The sequence below is a fragment of the Puma concolor genome, chromosome A2 (genome assembly GCF_028749965.1).
Source record: "Puma concolor isolate L17-30 chromosome A2, mPumCon1.1.hap2, whole genome shotgun sequence".
Taxonomy (NCBI): Eukaryota; Metazoa; Chordata; class Mammalia; order Carnivora; family Felidae; genus Puma; species Puma concolor.
Window position 1 is genome coordinate 136,175,557 of NC_141668.1, and position 20,647 is coordinate 136,196,203.

At 40.3% G+C, this 20,647-nt stretch overlaps 1 protein-coding gene and 1 long non-coding RNA gene across 3 annotated transcripts in view; one reads left to right on the plus strand and one right to left on the minus strand.

The window, feature by feature from the left end:
* The window catches only part of TAFA1 (TAFA chemokine like family member 1), a 506,957-nt gene that overhangs the window by 228,090 nt on the left and 258,220 nt on the right, over window positions 1–20,647 (minus strand). The gene's annotated exons all lie outside the window — the stretch shown is intronic.
* Window positions 12–19,994, plus strand: LOC147583551 (uncharacterized). The gene is made up of 3 exons (XR_015248298.1): window positions 12–196; window positions 17,209–17,299; window positions 19,883–19,994. It is a non-coding gene; the product is annotated as an uncharacterized LOC147583551 (long non-coding RNA).

Consider the following 20,647-nt stretch of genomic DNA (forward strand, 5'->3'; position numbering starts at 1 on the left):
TTTACCAGAGACCTAAGAGCAAATTGACTAAAATCTAATGCAGGAGGTATTGTTCAGTAGATGTCTTTCTGAGCCCTTACACATCACTTGTTACCTTGTGTTCTCTTCAAGGGTAATCTGAATACATAAAACGGATTCTAACTTTCTGTGGCTGAATAGCACGAAAACATCTAGATGAATTTCCATCAGATCCAAGGTAATGTTTGGGATTATGTGGTCTGTATAGAGATTTCAAGGTACATGTGACAGAAATTCATTTAGGGGGCTTTGGGGAACAATTCAACCGAGCAGGCAATAATCCCCTAGAGAGGCTAACACTGAAATTCAAGAGGATATACCCATAAAGAGACATACACACGTTTTAAAATGCTTGAGACAGGAACAACACACATGGATGCCAAATACATAATCAAGGAAAAAGTTAGGAGGGCCAGTGATCCCGACTGCCAGGGCTGATTTTGTGGTGGGGCTGCAGCTCACACGGGCCCCTTTATGGAGTTGGGTTTCATGATATAAAATAACTCTGATTTATTGGTTTCTCCATATTGATTCCCATGCACATTAATAAGGTTCATTCGCCAAAGATAATTAATTTGATCTCTTATGAATGTAGACTCAGAGGCTTCTGCTTTATATCAGATGATATTTTTCACGTCCTGATTTTTATTATTTTTATTTTTTTTTTTTTTTTAATTTTTTTTTTTCAACGTTTTTATTTATTTTTGGGACAGAGAGAGACAGAGCATGAACGGGGGAGGGGCAGAGAGAGAGGGAGACACAGAATCGGAAACAGGCTCCAGGCTCTGAGCCATCAGCCCAGAGCCTGACGCGGGGCTCGAACTCACGGACCGTGAGATCGTGACCTGGCTGAAGTTGGACGCTTAACCGACTGCGCCACCCAGGTGCCCCACGTCCTGATTTTTATTACAGAAATAATGTATGTTCTTTGTTTAAAACTGAAATAATCCAGAGGACTTTGAAACAAAACAGAAAAGCTCCTCTTTGAATCTCTACCTATGGGGTAAATAGGTTTAACAACGTGATGTGTATTTTTCCAAACACACACACACACACCCCCCACTGTGACCATGCTACCACTTAAACTCTTCTTCAGAAACTTCTGAAGTATTCCTTTATATTTAAAAACTATATCTTGAGAACTAAAAATCAAGATGAAAGCATTGATTTTGCTAACAGGAAGCAGAAAAAAGAACTGCTTTAAAAAGGTAACAACCCACAGAATCCTACCTTTAGGATTTATAATCAACATTAGCAATAGGGACGATGATTTGTTTCAGTCTCCACAAATGTAGAATCTGATTTGAAATCCCTATAAAATTAACTCCCTCCCTATCATTAAATTTAAAATACCTTATGTTTACATTTCATTTTACAGTCCATTATCTTACTCAACTCTCACAACAAACAAATTTAACAACTTGGCAGGGGGGGGGGCTCTGTAAAAGCAAAAAAAGTGAGGCTCAGAGAAGTTAAGCAAGTTGTACAAAGACACACAGTGAGTAAGTGGGAGACAGGATTCAAATCTAGAGCTTCTGACTCTAGTTATTTTTTTTCTTAATTCATTTATTTATTTTGAGAGAGAGAGAGAGAGACAGAGAATGTGGAGGTGTGAGCAGGGGAGGGGCATTGAGAGAGGGAGAGAGAAAATCCCAAGCAGGCCCCATGCTATCAGCACAGAGTCCGGCGTGAGGCTTGATCTCACAAACTGGGAGATCATGACCTGAGCCGAAATCAAGAGTCAGACACTTTTAAAAAAAAATTTTTTTTAATGTTTAAATATATTTGAGACAGAGGGAGACAGAGCGCGAGTCGGGGAGGGGCAGAGAGAGAGGGAGACACAGAATCCGAAGCAGGCTCCAGGCTCCGAGCTGTCAGCACAGAGCCCGATGGGGGGCTCGAACCCACGAACCGTGAGATCATGACCTGAGCTGAAGTCGGACGCTCCACGAATGAGCCACCCAGGTGCCCCTGGAGCTTCTGACCATAAATTCACATTCTTCCCTGTAAACCCATGCTCTAATATGGCAGCCACGAGCCACCCGTAGCTATTATGTACTGCAAAAGTGGCTATGTCACTCAGGGAAAGGAGTTTTAATTTTATTTATTTTTATTTTTTACAGTTCATTTATTTATTTGGATAGATACAGAGAGATCAGGGGAGGCGCAGACAGAGAGACAGAAAGAGAAAATTCCACACTGCCAGTGCAGAGCCCAATGTGGGGCTCGAACTCACAAACTGTGAGATAATGACCTGAGCTGAAATCAAGAGTTTGGATGCTTAACCCACTGAGACACCCAGGAGCCCCAAATTATTTCTATAAAAATTTTTTTGAGTTTATTTATTGAGAGGGAGAGAGAGGTGCAGGGACAGAGAGAGAACGAGAGAGAATCCCAAGCAGGCTTCCCACTGTCAGCAAGGAGCCCGATGAGGGGCTCAGACTCACAAACCCTTGGGATCATGACCTGAGCCAAAATCAAGACTTGGAGCCTTAACCAACTGAGCCACCCAGGTGCTGCTAATTTTATTTAATTTAAAAATAAAAATAATATAAAATATTTTTTCTCTAAACACAACCTAATTATTTTGGCATTTCACTTTTATCACTGAAAATTTAGCATCAGAAGACAGATGCATTGTAAGTGTAACAGACACAATGGATTTCAAGACTTGGTATAAAAATAAGAATGCAAGACATCTCATTAACAAATTTGTATATTAAGTATGTGCTGAAATGATACTTTGGATATATTGGATGAAATGAGATATAATTTCACTTTAACTTTTTAAAATGCGTCCACATGAAAATTTAAAGTCAAGCATGTGGCTTGCATTTGACTGAAGTTGTTCTGCATTACACTGTCCTATCAATTCCATAAGCATTGGGAGAACATTGTGTATGGTATTGAAACGTGAATTTTTGTTGTTGTTTATTGCATACTTTGACCATCACAGATAGTGTCAAGTATTCCCTAAAATAAGGGAAGAACTAAGCAAGAATAAAATAAGTTTCTCTCAATGGATTGGTAATGTTTCTCTGAATGCATTTCACTACAAATGAACAACAACAAAAAAAATCCTAAATCTTATTCGATAGTGTTGCAGAGAGATTCCCTGCTTTGATCAAGTTCTGCTTCTTTGTGTTTTTTTGGCAAGGTTTGCTTTCTCCCTGCCCTCCTTTATAAAAGGGCTGGAGGGAGCATCCCCCAGCAGGCCTCAAAATGAAATGAAAAGGGCCTTTCTCACCCCAGTTCTCAACCTAGAAATTGATCTTCAGTTTCCCTCATTGGTCTCTCGTGACTAGCTTCTTTGCCCTGCCTTCCATTTCCAGTGAAAAGCTTGAGATACTAAGTAATTACAAACGTTTTATGAAGAGAACAATAGTTAACATTGATTAAACCCATGTGCCAGGCAACAAGCTGTGCCCCGTCATATCCAACATCTCATTTAATCTTTTACAGACGTCCAAAGACGTAGATGCTTACCTGAACCATGGGACTAGGAGTGGCCAGGTTGCCCGTGATTAAATATCAAAGACAAGGTCAAGGTTTGAGCTCTTACCCATCGATCCTGAGTATATACTGTGAACCATGACATTCTAGTCAAGATCAAGGAAACTAAAGAGGTTGCTAAGAGGGATTCTTAATCTCGGGATACGTATATGAAGAGTATACGACATTTGATGTAATGGATATAGAAAGAAACTACAAATGTGCCCAGGTTTATTGTGGCTGGGAGAGAAAATGGTAACAGAAGAGTATAAGCCATGAATGGAGGTTGAAACCATGTTTGTAAAAATACAGCAATAATGTTCTAAAGATTTTGAAAGGTAAATTTCTCTGAAATTTTTCTAAAATCATTGTTAGAAGCCTTATAGACTTCCAAGCCAAGGGAATTGTTCAGCTTAAAAAAAAATGTTTATTATTTATTTTTGAGAGAGAGAGGGAGACACAGAATCTGAAACAGGCTCCAGGCTCCGAGCTGCCAGCACAGAGCCTGAGGCGGGGCACGAACTCACACACCGCGAGATCATGACCTGAGCCGAAGTCAGATGCTCAACCTAGATGCCTGCCACCCAGGCACCCTGCGATTGTGCAACTTTTTAAAGGATCCCGCAAAGATTGCTTTCCCTCAAATGTAAACTCCTCTCCTGGGAACTTACTTTTTCCCTCACATCTTTTTTTTTTTTTTTTCAACGTTTATTTATTTTTGGGACAGAGAGAGACAGAGCATGAACGGGGGAGGGGCAGAGAGAGAGGGAGACCCAGAATCGGAAACAGGCTCCAGGCTCTGAGCCATCAGCCCAGAGCCCGACGCGGGGCTCGAACTCACGGACCGCGAGATCGTGACCTGGCTGAAGTCGGACGCTTAACCGACTGCGCCACCCAGGCGCCCCAGCTCCTATATATTTTAAGGAAAAATATTATCACCTGCCACTCTCTTATCTCCCACTAGACAATTACCAGCTTTTTAAGGGCAGGGAATGCATTTTAACTGTCATTCCTCGCAGAGCAGCGGACCCAGGATTCTCTAAACAAACGTGGTTATTTGGAAGGAAGCATTCAATCCAGTGGGATTTGTGGGTTTAGGGACATCAACATCACTTTGGGTTATAACACTGTGAAAATTCTTTAAACGTGATCCAGATTCTTTCTGTACGGAATGGACCTATTGTGTTAACATGCCCTACCTTACGTGTGGATCCTCCTCTAGCTTCCATTCCTTCTTTTAGGAAAGGACTTATTTAATAAGAGTCTTTCAAAAGTAGTGCTTACAGTGGTTAAGAGTATGGGTTCTGCAGGCAAAGAGACTTAGGTCAAAATCTACCTCCATCGCTTACTCGCTCTTTGGTCTTACAGTCTCTAGGCTTAATTTTGTTTTTCTTGTACCACGGGATCCACAACACTGCCCACCTCATAGGGCTGTTATGGAGATTAACTGAGAGCATGCTTGTAAAAGGCTTAGCATAGCACTGGACAGGTAAAGTATACTCTGTGTATGGATGCTAGAACAGTGTTCTCAAAGGTATCTTCCAGGTCTAGTAACTATTCATAATTACATGGACAATTGTATCGAAGATGGGATAGTATCTTACGGTCTATAACTCTGGTGTTAAATATGTGTTAGTCTACTAATGTCGTAAGGGAAATTTCAATGTGATTTAATGTTATTTCAATTGAACAAATACATGTTGAGCTCATACTCCTGTCGAACCGAAAAGTCTTTATAACTGAGACGGATAGAGCTAACGTTCCTTGCACATTTTATATGGGCCAGATTCTGCTCTAATCCTTTTATACACATCCTTTCTATTTGATGTTCACGATGATCCTAGAATCATTATTCTTCCCATTCTACAGGTCAGAAAAGTAAAGCTTAGCTGGGTCAAAAATAACACATAATCGAAATTGAAATTCAATTGAAAGTGAGTTATATCTTCAGGAAAAAATGTTTTGTTTTTTTTTTAAATGGCTCATTCCATTTTGGGTTACAGTTTTAGATTTATCTATGCTTGACATCCGTGGGCTTGATCATGAGTAATTTCTTTTTATAATTATTTCTCATATGCAGATCAAAGGTTACAAATTAATAGTTAAACATACTGGGGAGCGTACATTCTTTTAAGAGCAGCAATATAGATATCAATTAAATAGCAAATTAGATATACCTTTTGACTTATGTGTAAAGAAGAAACTTGCTACAGTATTAAAGTGTTTTTAACTACTGGATAGTCAGGTAATTAGGAAGCTGTCAAAGCTTGTTATGTTATCTTGTAGCAGTTGGTGTTAAGAATATTTCTTGCTACTTGTGTCTGAATGGGATGTGGTTAATATGCAGCTTTAGTCAACAAAGGTTCAAAGGGGACGATTTAATTATGACTCCGTAACTTCTTAATTTTCAATTATTATGACACAAGGGAACTGCCCTTCACAAAGGGCAGATAAAAGACATTTTGCCACTTGCATAAGATTGCAGAAATAGACAAATTTGATCAAGCATAATGTTTACTGTTCGCTTATTTTTGAGTGTTGCAATAAGTCTCCAGGGTGTGTGCGCTTGTGTTAACACGATAGCACAGGCTGATGAATAACTTTTCCTGAAGATTATTTCACAGAATACTAATGCTAGTTTCAAGGCATGTTAACAGGTCTTCCTAAAAAGCACTTTTGTAGAAAAAAAATTAGAGAAATATCGGGTTAAATAAAGCAAAAGTAGCATTGTTTTCTTACAGAATTTCCCTGAGACTTCAGTGATGTATATAATAAACCATCAAGGGAGTTAGTATAAAAAGTATCCAAAGTTACTGGACCAGAAGATCTTACTTTGTTTTTCTATAATGCTTTGTAATGGGTTCAATGGCATTTTCTGTGCATTATATTGCTGTAATGGAGAAAAGTCCTAAACGTAGGGTCAAAACACCTAGGTGCTCCAGTTTTGTCATGTACAAGTCTAGTGGATCACTCATTCATTCTTTCATTCATTTCCACTTAGATGAATCACCTCAAACTGAACCTGAATAAAACATGATTTTTTTAGTTTGCCCTACAAATCTTTTTTTAAAAAATTTTTGCCTGCATAATCATAATCGGTAATACCGTCATTCACCCAGCAGCTCAAGAACCAAGGAGGCATCCTTAATTTCTTTTTCTCTCCTCCCCATCTATAAAATTTGAAGGCTTACCTCCTGAAACATTTCTCATATCCAACCATTCCTTTCTATGATCACTGTTACTCCCCCAAATCTAAGCCATAACCATTTCTTGTCCAAACTGCTGAAGCAGAATATTCTAAATGTTCTCCCTACTTCGTCTCTTGTCCATCTTCCATATGGCAGCCAAAAAAGGTCTTTATCAAATAAAAACTAGCCATGCCAAGCCTCTTCTAGGAATATTCTAGTGGTTTCCCATCGTTCTCACACCAACACCCAAAATAAGTTTTGGGGTCACTGTAGATCTGACTCCAAAGGGCAAGCAGTAAATCTTCTAGGAAGTAAAAGTGAAGACTATCTTCATGTAAAGAGATTTTTACAATCGGATACAAAAAACACAGGCCATAGCAGAAAATTCTGTAAATTAGACCACAATAAAATTAAGAACTTCTATTCATGAAAAGATATGAATAAAAGAGTGAAAATTCAGCCTACACAGTGGGCTTTTATTAGCACATTGAGTACACAGAGAATCCATGTCTAATCCTTACAAAGAAAACAACAGCTATAAGTCATACAAGAAGCGGAAACAACCCAACAGAATATGGGCTAGACACACGAATAAGGCACCTTTAAAATATACTATTTCTTGGCCACAGCTGTGGTTATATACTTTGTGTTAATTCACTGAGCTATAGGTTTACAGTATGTGGTTTCCACTTCAATAAATGCTACAAAAATTTGCATACCCAAATACTTTAAGACATGAGCTAACTTCCTTGGGGACTCAAGAAACTTGGCCTAGTTGGAATACTTCCTTACCTCTACAATGGTCTTTACAAGACAAGTCATTTTTTTCTTTGAAAAGATAGACATATTTCATTTTTTTTTCCCTACAGGGTAGTACCAGCAGAGCATTTTTGAATAAGAATTGCATGCTTATATAAAGCCCTAGCTCTCCATATCATACAACAGTCATTAATAAGTCATTGTGTCTGCCCATACACTAGCATTTAATATAGACGGGGGGCTCGCTGTTGCGTTTTGCATAAGATGAATAAACAAAGAATCCAAGAACAAGCGGTATTAATATTTTAAGTACGATATTTAATTTGAAAACCAGGATGGGGAGACATTAGCATTGATAGCAGATAGGGAAAAGTGCTTGGATGAGAAATGATTAAGAGACATCATGAAAAATAGTGGTTAGGGAAGACTACAAACACAAAGAATTCTCGTCTCGTAATCTTGCATGGGCCAATCCTCCAGTAGGCTGAGCCAAGGAAATGGAAGCTTCCCACAGCCGATTTGCATTTTATTTGCCTCATTTCTGCCTTCACCACCTCCTTTAGATTCAACACAAACATGAGCCCAAGGATAGCTCCATGTTAGCAGAGCTGCTTAAAAAAATAAATGTTCTTTTTGTGCCTGTGGCAATGTCAGGCATCACACGGGGGCCTAGAGCCACGTTCTGTTTTACACTGTGACAGGTGAGCAGCCACAAATGTGGGAGAATTATTACCTCGAGGAGTATATTTTTCTCTATCTGCTAATTCTGAATTAGAAACAGCCATGAACTCTCAACCCTGCAAGGAGAGGGTAGATCATCCATGACCAGAGAGAAAACTAATGGAAAATGAGAGCAAACGCTTTCAGAAACCAAGGACAGGGCGTCACTAAAAGGAGTCTACATGGTCTCTTGCAATGTCCTCAGAAAGTTGAAAAAAATCAATCAAAGGACGCTAATCATTTGGGGGCTTTCAGAAAGACAGCCCCCTGCCCCAAAAAACCTACTACCAAACAAACACCTTACAGACGTAAGAAGTGTGTACATGTTGAGAGGTCTAAAAATGTCCTTTATCTATGGAAAGATGCATGTATAATTAGATTTCACAAATGGGCCTTACTTCAGGGCATCGTGGAGGGAGGGATAATAAAGAATCCTAATTGGAAGTGTATATAATGTGTAACACAGGCTAGGAAACATCCACTGTTAAAATCATTTCCTCAGATATATTTTTCATACACTTAAAATGCACACAGGAACCTCAGGAGTGATCTTTAAAGCCTTTAGCAAGGGGCACAATGGAAAGGTGAGGTCCTCCAGTCTGCAAAGGATCTCACAGGGTGCCCAGCAGCCGGGTGTCCTGGGATAGACTTCAAGGGAAAGAGAACAGTGCTTAATGCTCCCTGTCCCGTGAAAGCAAAGAAAAAATCTTGTTGCCCCTCACTGTGATTTTCACGCATCATAACTTTAACTCCAAATGGAACTCATCTGTTTGCTCATGGAGCAGAGTGGGGAGACCAGTGCGGGGGAGGGCAGAACAGCTGCCATTAAAACAAAGTGGCTCGATCAGGTTTCCATAGTTTGCAGGTGATGAATGAAGGGCAAAGGGAAGCCTGTTCCCCATGTAATAGGGCAATAATAGGAGCCTCATTTGGGCTGCGATACTCCACTTTGGCTGGTGTCAGCTTTTCTATGACACACGCAGTTTTTCATGAAGGTGATAATTCAAGGATTAAGGAAAAATAAAAGGGAACTAAATTAACCGTGGGCTGAGACTTGGCAAATAGGGTCTCCACTTGGGCGTGCAGAGCCCAAGGAACTATGAAAGCGGGTCACTTTTAATTCTAGGCCAGAGAAATGGCTATTTCCTGGCATTTTTCTTTGCAGTGTGGTTGACTGCAGGGCCCTGTGACCGTGGAGTTTCCCTGCTTGAAATGCAGGGAGCCTCTATTCCGATTGCAGAGCGTAAAGGATGGCACTGTTAAAAGTGTGATGCCAACACACGTGCCTGGCTCTCCCGGAGAGATGGTGTCCTCTGGTTCTGTCAGCATAAGGAGCAGAGAGTGCTTCAGATGTCTCTCACGGGCTCACTCTTCTCTTGTACCCACCCTTCTGGTAAGAGTTTAATACTCCATGTTCTGATTGCTCTGCATTACTGCAACCTTGTGCTTGTCCCCTAGTCCCCAAAGAGTCCAGTGGGACAGCCTCAGGAAGATGTCAGCAACAACCTCTCCACTGCTCAATGCTGGGGGGGGGGGGGGTAGATGGGACGTGCTCAGAAACTATTTGCTGATTGCAATTCACAAAATGCTTTCTGCAATTCCTAAATTTCCTGGGCTTTCTGCCCTTTTTTTTTTTTTTCCTCCCCTCCTGGGTCACCTCATTCATCCCAGTTAGCCTGCTCTAGGCTCTCCATTCCCTTTGTCTATTCTTTGCATATTAAGCATCTTCGGCTGTGCCAGCTCTTTGGTTCGCTCCAAATATTCTCTGTATCCGGTTTCTTTCAAACCCAGAGCTGCAACTTGAAGAACTGGGGGTCCTTTTATCTTTCTCTCTGGGCCCAACCTCAGCGATGAGCTCTTGGCCCACAGAGTCAGCAAGCTCCTCTTGAACAGCTCACGGATACATCAAACTCTGTTTCAAAAAAGGGACTCATTGGGGTGCCTCGGTGGCACAGTCGGTTAAGCATGACTTCGGCTCAGGTCATGATTTCACGGTACGTGAGTTCGAGTCCTGAGTCATTGATGACTCTGTGGTGACAGCACAGAGCCTGGAGACCGCTTCAGACTCTGTGTCTCCCTCCCGCTCTGCCCCTCCCCACCCCTGCTTGCGCACGTGCGTGCTCTCTCTCTCTGTCTCTCTCTCTCAAAAACAAACGTTAAAAAATTTTTTTTAAATGGACTCATTAACTCACCCCTCATCCCACCCTAACACTTATTATTTTTGCCCTACTTATTTCAGTCACCTAAGTCATAAAAGTGGATTTCATTTCTAAAATTCAACATCTGGGCATTATTCTTGTTTCATTTGTTTGCTGACCCTTTACTGAGTGAAATATTTAATGCCAGTCCTAGACACCTTACCATTTTACCTTGAGTCATGATACTATCATCCCCCTAATGATATAAGCCCCTAATATCATTTAGCAACTAGCTCATGTTCAGTTTTCCCCCAATGACTCAAAAATACCTTCAGTTTTTTTTTTTAATATTAGGATCCACACAAAATCCACATAAATTGCATTTGACTGATATGCCTATTAAAAAATTTTAAATCTGTGATAGTTACCTCTTACTCCGTTTTTTCATGTCCCATATTTGTTGAAGAAAGTGGGTATTCAGAAAGTTTTTTCATAAAAATCAGTAATTTCCGGTGTCTATCTTATATTAATAAATCTCTTCTAGTACAATAGACAGGTTATTTGGAGTTTTTTGAGGCATAATGTGGATATGACAAAATCTACAAATCTTTTTTTTTTTTTTTTATTAAATTTTTTTTTTCAACGTTTATTTATTTTTGGGACAGAGAGAGACAGAGCATGAACAGGGGAGGGGCAGAGAGAGAGGGAGACACAGAATCGGAAACAGGCTCCAGGCTCCGAGCCATCAGCCCAGAGCCCGACGCGGGGCTCGAACTCACAGACCGCGAGATCGTGACCTGGCTGAAGTCGGACGCTTAACCGACTGCGCCACCCAGGCGCCCCCAAAATCTACAAATCTTTAAAGCACATAGGCATACATTTCACACACACACACACACACACACACACACACGCACACACACACGTGTTGAATACTGGCACCACCCAGATCAATATTTAGATCATTTTTATCCTAACACTTCTTGCGCCACTTTCCAGTGATCAGCTATCCCCCCCCCCCCAGAAGCAAACACCATTCTGACTGCCATCAGCATAGACTGGTCCTTGTACTTCACATTAATGAATTTATACATTATGAACTCTTTTGTACCTCACTTCTTGTATCAATCTTAACGGTTTTTGAGTTTCATCCGTGCTTCTCAATGTATTTGTAGTTTATTCTTTTTTTACCGCTGTGCAGTTTTCTCTCGTATGAACATAGCATGACCAATTCACCCATTCTCCTGCTGATGGACATTTGGATAGTTTCCAGTATTTGCTCCTGTAAATAAGGGTGCTAAAAACACGCACGATCTTTTTGAAGACATATACCTCAATATCTTATGAACATAAGCTGGGTCATAGAGGAGACCTATGTTTTCTTAATGGCTCCCAGTTTTCTAAAGCGGCTTACCGTTTGACATTCTCACCAACAAAATACGAACGTTCCAGTTATTCCACAGCTGCACCAACACTTATTACCAATTTTTTAAATTTTGGCCATTCTGAAAAATTTGGTGCAGTGACTGATGAATTTACAGTGCTGGCATTTATTTTTAATCCCCAAAGTGATGGAAAAAATTAATAATCCAACAGCTTACATAAGTGTTTAGACTTTAATTTTTTTTTTTTCAACGTTTATTTATTTTTGGGACAGAGAGAGACAGAGCATGAACGGGGGAGGGGCAGAGAGAGAGGGACACACAGAATCGGAAACAGGCTCCAGGCTCTGAGCCATCAGCCCAGAGCCTGACGCGGGGCTCGAACTCACGGACCGCGAGATCGTGACCTGGCTGAAGTCGGACGCTTAACCGACTGCGCCACCCAGGCGCCCCTGTTTAGACTTTAATAGGAGCACAGTCTTCTGAGTTGTATCTTCTGACATCAATGAAGTGTAATTAAGGTTGTTGGCTGAAAAAATTTATAAAGACTAAAATCTCATCAAACTTTTTCCTCTTTCAAAATTCTTTGACTGATGTGGGCACCTACGAAGATTCAATATCAAAAGCCTAATGTCAACCTGGCCAGTTACAAATAATACCACGTGGTGGATGTGGAATAACCAGAGAAATCTCAGTCCCGGCTTCTTGTTCAAGTTGATATGTTCATCTTGTAACTTACAGCATTTACCTAACTTAACAAGATGTGTGAAACTACTCAACCATTCATTCAAGAGGATTCAGCCAATAAATGAGTATTTTGCAAGATGTGCACCTATGCAATGTATAAAAGTTAATAGCAAACGAAAACAGCTGCATGCCCTTGAACCCAGGAATGAACACTCATTGCTGCTTTATAGTAGGGAGAGGCAAGCTGGGAAGGAAAGTGACATTAGCCAAGTATTTATAATGTGTCAAGACCTTTGTGGTTAAAATTGTTGTAATATGCAAGAACCTTAATGTATATATAGTCTTAAATCTAATTCAGTCATCACTAAAATATATCAAGGTGGGTTTTATTATTCCATTTTACTGAGAATGAAACTGAGGCTCAGAAGCATTTAGAAGCTTTTACTGTAAATGCCTGGGCCAGAATTCACCCAGAAATATAGGAATGCCACGGAGTTTTATCTTCTAAGGAGGATGGAGATTTTATTAAATTTAGAGATAATATTAAAAGTATGCATAACTTATCATAAAAAATTCTTTGCATATCCCACAAAGCAGGGCCAAGTGGCTTGGTGTATATAACCCCCAACAGTAATACTTACGTATACTACAGCTTGAGAACCAGTATATTAGAGTAAAAGAAAGAACAAAAGATATCAGATACAGACTCAGGGCTCTCTGCCTTTTTGCATTTTAAGGTAGTTATAAAATCTCTATAGGTGAACAGTTATGGCAGGGTTTACTCATTTAAGTATCAATCCTCTTTAATCATAAAATAAATTACATCTGTCTGTTGCCCTGAGAATTAATTTTACAATATAGGAGAATCACAGGTGGAAGGAAGTTTATCTTCCAAAATCAACCAAAAGGTAAACTGTGTATGCAACATGATTTTTTTTATTCCTATTGCATTATGAATAAAACCAAGGTTCAGAGAAATTTGATATAGATGCCCCAAAGTCTACAGCCAACTGAACCCATTCACCTAATTGCAAGCTCAAAGTTGAAGGCTCTTTCCATGAATCAGCCGACCAGTGGTTTGGCTACAGTAGACCCAGAATCAGTTAACCGGGAATTTGATATACTTCAGACTGACTTCGTGAAAGAAAAGACCGGACAGCTTGTCCATGAAACTGCGTGCACTAGGCAAATACTTCACCCGCTAGAGAATGAAGGCCAACAATTTTCCTCTTCAAAGATGAAATGCTTTGGGACAGCTCCTCCCAACCTTGATGCTGCTGTGATGGTGCTGTCCAGGGGGCTGGCTGTGCTCCCCATTTATGTACCTGGTTGTGGTTTCCATGACTTTGCTCTAACTACAATCCTTAAGATGGACATAACCTGCCATCTTACGTTACTAAGAAATTGCTACCTTCAGACTTAAAGAGGTAGCCTACACATCGGCAATGCCCTTAGAATAGTTTTCATTATCTTGCTGCATGAAGGGGTGGTTAGGTTGATTGTGATGAGAAGGAATCAAAGTCATGTCAGGCATATGATGTGAAGTTCTCACAGGATACCACCACCCAAAGATATTTCTTTGCTAAGTACAAGGAGATGCCCACAAGTCTGCTTTATAGTACCAGGAAAGACAATAAATTATATATAATACCGGGAAAGACAGCATAATCTGGCCAATTCTAAAAGAATCAGTGCTGGATCTGGAGAGCCAGTGGATAAATTCCAGTTCTACCAATCACGCAACTATCCTGATTCTCAGTTTCCTCATCTGTAAAATGGGGATAATAACTGCCCAATAACTGTAGCTGCCCAACAAGGTAGTTCGCAGGGTTATGTACAGATAACACACATACTATTCAGAATAGTGTCTGGTTCACATTAAGTTCTCAGGACCTGTCCATGATCATCACCACTAGGAAGAGGAAAGGAAAGAGAGCAAACTGAATTCACCCACTTGGGTGGATCAGATATATTGATATTTTATTCTAATGGAAATCAAACAAGTAGAATGGTGGTGCCACAGACACATCCACTCTTTTAATTATCCTGAGTAAAAACTTTTCATGGAAGAAGTCAAATGTATCAGCTCCCACAGAACTATCACATCAAATAAAAGGCCCCCGTACCTTTAATTGAATTTTGGAGCTGATGACAGATTGTGTGAACAATGACCCAGATGAATGAAAAATCTGAATATGAATTTTAAGTTGGTTGCAATTCACCTATATCACTATTGTACTGTAAATAAAGAGAATTCAATATAATTCCTTTCAAAGAAGCAGCTATCTGCTTTGTTAGAGTGTTTAATATGGAGATTGGGGCCCTCCCCAAATCAAAACATCTTAAATAACTGATTCTAGGGCTTCATGTTACAGCATGTTTTCAGCATTTTTTATTCAAAAATCGCTAAAAATAGGGGCACTTGGGTGGCTCAGTCAGTTAAGCATCTGACTCTTAATTTCTGTTCAGGTCATGATCTTACAGTTGGTGAGTTCAAGCCCCATATTGGGCTCTGTGCGGACAGTGTGGAGCCTGCTTGAGACTCTCTCTCCCTCTCTTTCTGCTTCTCTCTCACCCCCACGTTTCTCACAAAATAAATAAATAAAAAAGAAACCACTAAAAATAAAATTTTAATATGGCATAAAGATAATATCAAGGGCAAAATGGTGTAACAGGAAAAGTACTAAGTCAGAAAGTGAAGGTTTTAGTCTCATAATACCATTTCTTTTTGTGCAACTTTAAGTTTCTTTGTAATGCATAAGGCTTCCAGGTTGTAATCACTGTCTTTAAACTTCCCAAGATTCAAATTAATCATCTGTAAAACCTCAAATAAAACATTTATCACGGCTATCATATAGACCTATTTTAAGAACTGAAGGGGACAATGTATATAAATTTGAAAATGCTAAAATCTTATAAAATATTTTATTAGAAACTATATGGGTTTCTTATTCCTTAAGAATACTCCAAAAGAATAAGAAATAAGTTGCCTAACAGCATCAAAACATTTCTAACCATCCCAGTGTGCAGCAGGGGACAGATCACCAAATCAAGTACAGGCGTGCTCAATTCCTTTAGAAACGGAGGTAGAGATCTCTAGCAATGATCGTAAGGCTGACAGTCTATATCTAGGCATCCTTTTTTTTTTTTTTTTTTTTTTTTTTAACATTTACTTATTTTTGAGACAGAGAGAGACAGAGCATGAACGGGGGAGGGGCAGAGAGAGAGGGAGACACAGAATCGGAAACAGGCTCCAGGCTCCGAGCCATCAGCCCAGAGCCTGACGCGGGGCTCGAACTCCCGGACCGCGAGATCGTGACCTGGCTGAAGTCGGACGCTTAACCGACTGCGCCACCCAGGCGCCCCTAGGCATCCTTTTAACGAGTACAATATCCTGCCTAAAAGCCACTTTTTTTTTTTTTTTTTTTTTTTTTTTTTACCACCTGTGGAATTTCCTAATTCACTTACTTACTAGGCTGAATTCATCAACACATATATGTTGAGACTGTTTAACAGTGAACCACAAAACAGGGCAGAAAGAACGCCACTAACTGTGTAACTTACAAAGAGTGATTGCCAACCAAGGTTGTTAAAGGGATCAATGGTATTGAAAGAATGAGTTGTGGTGAGTGGAGTATTGACCATTGAAAAGAATGATGGACAATTACAGTCCCGGCCCAATATCAGTGTTAGAAAGGTCACTGCTGAAAGATGTCTCAGTTCCCTCTTTTATAAGTCTTTTTATGCTTGATTACAGTTATTTTTCCTTTTCACTATTCTGTTTTCTCAAGCAATCCTTTTAGAATCTTTTTTTTTCTTTTTTTTTTTTTCAACGATTATTTATTTTTGGGACAGAGAGAGACAGAGCATGAACGGGGGAGGGGCAGAGAGAGAGAGGGAGACACAGAATCGGAAACAGGCTCCAGGCTCTGAGCCATCAGCCCAGAGCCCGACGCGGGGCTCGAACTCCCAGACCGCGAGATCGTGACCTGGCTGAAGTCGGACGCTTAACCGACTGCGCCACCCAGGCGCCCCTTAGAATCTTAATGACAGTGAATAGCACCATCCAGCAGATGGTAAACATATCACTTACATTATTAGCATTTCATAATTTTTACACCCTGTATAGAAAGCTATACAGGACGAGAATTTAGGAAAACAAGAATGCGGTGCAAGACTACAATTGGCACATTACTTAAAATGCAAAAACTACAGTTGTATCTCATTAAGGCTACAAACTGAAATTCCCCCAAAGTCAAAGAATGAACAAAGTTATGGTTCTCTAGGTGGTGTTCACTTCCTCTTGTCGTATATACTGTGTAATGAACAACATGTTGTATTATTCTTACAAACCTAGCTAATAATCGGCAATATAACCCATGTGCAAAACCCATACGATGATTACATGGAGGACCATCACCTTGGCATTCTTATGCTTTGTGAGATTTCTTGTTGAGCGGGGAGTTTCCTATTGAGCAAATGTTTAAATTTAACTTTTAGGGGCGCCTGGGTGGCGCAGTCGGTTAAGCGTCCGACTTCAGCCAGGTCACGATCTCGCGGTCCGTGAGTTCGAGCCCCGCGTCGGGCTCTGGGCTGATGGCTCGGAGCCTGGAGCCTGTTTCCGATTCTGTGTCTCCCTCTCTCTCTGCCCCTCCCCCGTTCATGCTCTGTCTCTCTCTGTCCCAAAAATAAATAAACGTTGAAAAAAAAAAATTTAAATGTAACTTTTAAAAGGGAGAAAGCAGAGAAAGAAAACCAATCTTTTTCTTCTCTGACTTCCTATACAGGTAGATTATGTGTTATTGTATCTGTATCTTTCACCAGGTTTTCAGATCTACAGAGATACGATCATCTCCGATTCAACTCCTGATTCATCTCTACATGGCCCACAGTGTGCAGCAGCATCATGTAAAAGGTCAATGCAAATACGTGTGTCTTGATAAGATGGATGGTTTGGAAAGGAACCAGATGAATCCAAGAAAGAACACCTGTGCATCATCTGTGGCATGTAAAGCAGTGGCTCCAACACTTACTTGTGCCCTCAAATTGACAAAAGAGTTGTCTGAAAGATAAATTTCCAGGCTCCACTCCAAACTCAATGAATCAGGATTTCTCATTGGAGGCCCCTAGAATCTAATTTTTTTTTAATGTTTACTTATTTTTGAGAGACAGAGACAGAGAGGGGGGGCAGAGAGAGGGGAGACACAGAATCTGAAGCAGGCCCCCGGCTTTGAGCTGTCAGTCCTGGTTTGGAACTCACAAACAGCGAGATCACGACCTGAGCCGAAGTCAGACACTTAACCAACTGAGCCACCCAGGTGCCCGTGAAGTCTAAATTTTAAGAAAAGTTTCGCAGTTCATTATTCTGTATCCAGTGTGGGCTTAGTCTGTGTAGTGATATTCAAGACTCTTTGAAACCAAGAAAGCCCTTCCTTCTCGGTCAGGCATCGCTGGCTGATTAACTTCACAAGCCTTCTTTCTATGGCAGTGTGGCCACTGAAGATCTACATACTGAAATTTGGTCCATGGACCAGTAATACAACTGGAACCTTGTTGGAAAGGCTGAATCTCAGACCCACTGAATACAAATCTGCATTCGAACGTGATCTCTAGTGATTCATTTGTGCAGCAATGGAAGCACTGGTCTAGAAAAATGTTAACGTGTAATATATAGACAGGTACCATCAGCATTGCCTAGCAGGTTATTAGAAATCCAGAATCGTAGGTGCTGCACCGAATGTACTGAATGAAAATCTATGGAGGAGGGATCTAGGAACATGTTTTTAACAAGGTCTCCAGGTAATGCTATGCATACTGAAGTTTGAGAACCATTGCTCGAGAGTCATAAGGATACACTGGGGCTTCCTGCAAAAAGATGTATAGCTCAATTAATAATATCTACCAAGGTACAGAAGGGGAAAGGTAATGAGATTCTTGCCACATATTTATTATCTCTGTGATAGAGGGAAAACTTGACTCGTGGATATGATGTTTCAAGACCAAATACATAAAATTGTGAAGAAATCAAAATTGGTACTAGGATGACAAGTAAAAGACGAACAACCAAACAATGATGACGACGATAACAATAACAACAACAACAACAAAGAGTGGAGAGGGAAATGGCAGGAAAAGCAAGCAAAGGATTAAACCCCATGCAGATAAAACCAGTCTGGCCATATATTGGTAACTGCTGAAACAGGATTATGGGCAATGAGAGTTTATTGTACTATTCATTCTATTTTTGAGTATCCATGATATTCTTCATGATAAAAAGTTTCAGGGGGCACCTGGGTGCTCAGTCGGTTGAGTGTCTGACCCTTGGTTTTGGCTCAGGTCATGATCCCAGGGTTGTGGGATTGAGCTTCATGTTGGGTCTCAGTGTGGAGCCTGCTTGAGATTCTTTCTCTCTGCCCTTCTCCCCTACTCCTTCTGTCTCTCTCGCGCACAGGCGCTCTCTCTCTCTCAAAACACTACAAAATAAACCCATCCAGTGATACATTATTGCCTATGTTGTTATAAAACAATAATATTGATAACATCCATCGTTGATGCAGATATGGAAAAGGAAATTCTCATATATTGTTGGGAACATGAATGATTATGACCTTTTAGAAGGCAACTTGACAGTAATTATTAGAATGTTTAAAAATGTTTCATATGTATTGACCCAGCAATTCTATTTCTAGAATGCTTATGTACAAAAGAAGTCATCCATTTGTGTATGCATACAGTACAAAGATACACACTGTTGCCTTACTTGTTAACAATAATTTGGAGAAAGTCTATGTATCTACTCAGATGGGGAAGTTTAACAATTATAATATATTCACTGTGGGGACTATAATACAATTATTATTTCTAAATGGTTTAAGTCTAAACATATTGATCTGAAAGGTTGCCAATGATACACTGTTGAGAAGAAGAAAAGGTCTACCATACCTTTTAATGGGAAGAAAAAATAACTTTAATGTATGTGACTCTCTTTGTCTATACACAAGCAAGCATATGGAAGTTTAATTCCAAACAGTCGATGCTTATCTTAGGGAAAGAGAATTTCTACTTTTAAATTTTTTTTGTTTTTCAACGTTTTTATTTATTTATGGGACAGACAGAGACAGAGCATGAACGGGGGAGGGGCAGAGAGAGAGGGAGACTCAGAATCGGAAACAGGCTCCAGGCTCCGAGCCATCAGCCCAGAGCCTGACGCGGGGCTCGAACTCACGGACCGCAAGATCATGACCTGAGCTGAAGTCGGACGCTTAACCGACTGCGCCACCCAGGCGCCCCATACTTTTAGAAAGATGTATATCACTTTTAACTTTGTACAATTTCATATGGTTCTTCTCGCCTTTTGCATCTGGATTCACATGACAGTTCTAGGCAAGAGATAGAAATCTCCATCACTGGGAAAATTCTTAAGTTCTGAGAGAGCTTGTTTACAGGATCAGACTCACACGGCCCTTCCTTTTGCATTTTTTCCTTTACCTTCTTCCAGTTCAAAATCTGGATGAACATCTGAATGAAGGGCAGCTGTTTTGTAAGCTTTGGACCAATGAATCCATGCTTAGCAATAGCACAAGAGAAAAACAAAGGAGCCTGGGTTCCCAGGGGAAGCGTGGACTCATTGAATCAGCCCTGAAGGGTTCAAACTTTTTATGTAAGTAAGATAAAGCCATTAATTTAATAGTTTTCAGGTTTCTGCCACTTAAAGCCCAACAGTTCCTGGCCAAGCATTCCTTAACTACCCAGGTGTCCAGGTACATCTGGTATGAGTAGAGGCAGAATATACATACTAATATATATGCAAATAGGCTTCCCCTAAAGAGGTACCTGTACATCTGGTTCACCATGAATCTTGAGCCTTAGCACAAAATCTGGCACATAATTTAATGAGGGAATAAATTAATCTATTAAAGCATAATATACATAGTTACCTCTAGATTGTGGGTTTATAGATGATTTTAATTTTCTTCTGCACACTTGCCTATATTCTCTGAATATTTAAGATTAGGGAAAAAAGCTCTTTTTAAAAATTCTTAAAACTGTATGGGAAAACCGTATGGTACAGCTTTTAAAAAAAATTTTTTTTTAACGTTTATTTATTTTTGAGACAGAGAGAGACACAGCATGAACGGGGGAGGGTCAGAGAGAGAGAGGGAGGCACAGAATCTGAAACAGGCTCCAGGCTCTGAGCTGTGAGCACGGAGCCCGACGCGGGGCTCGAACTCACGGACCGCGAGATCATGACCTGAGCTGAAGT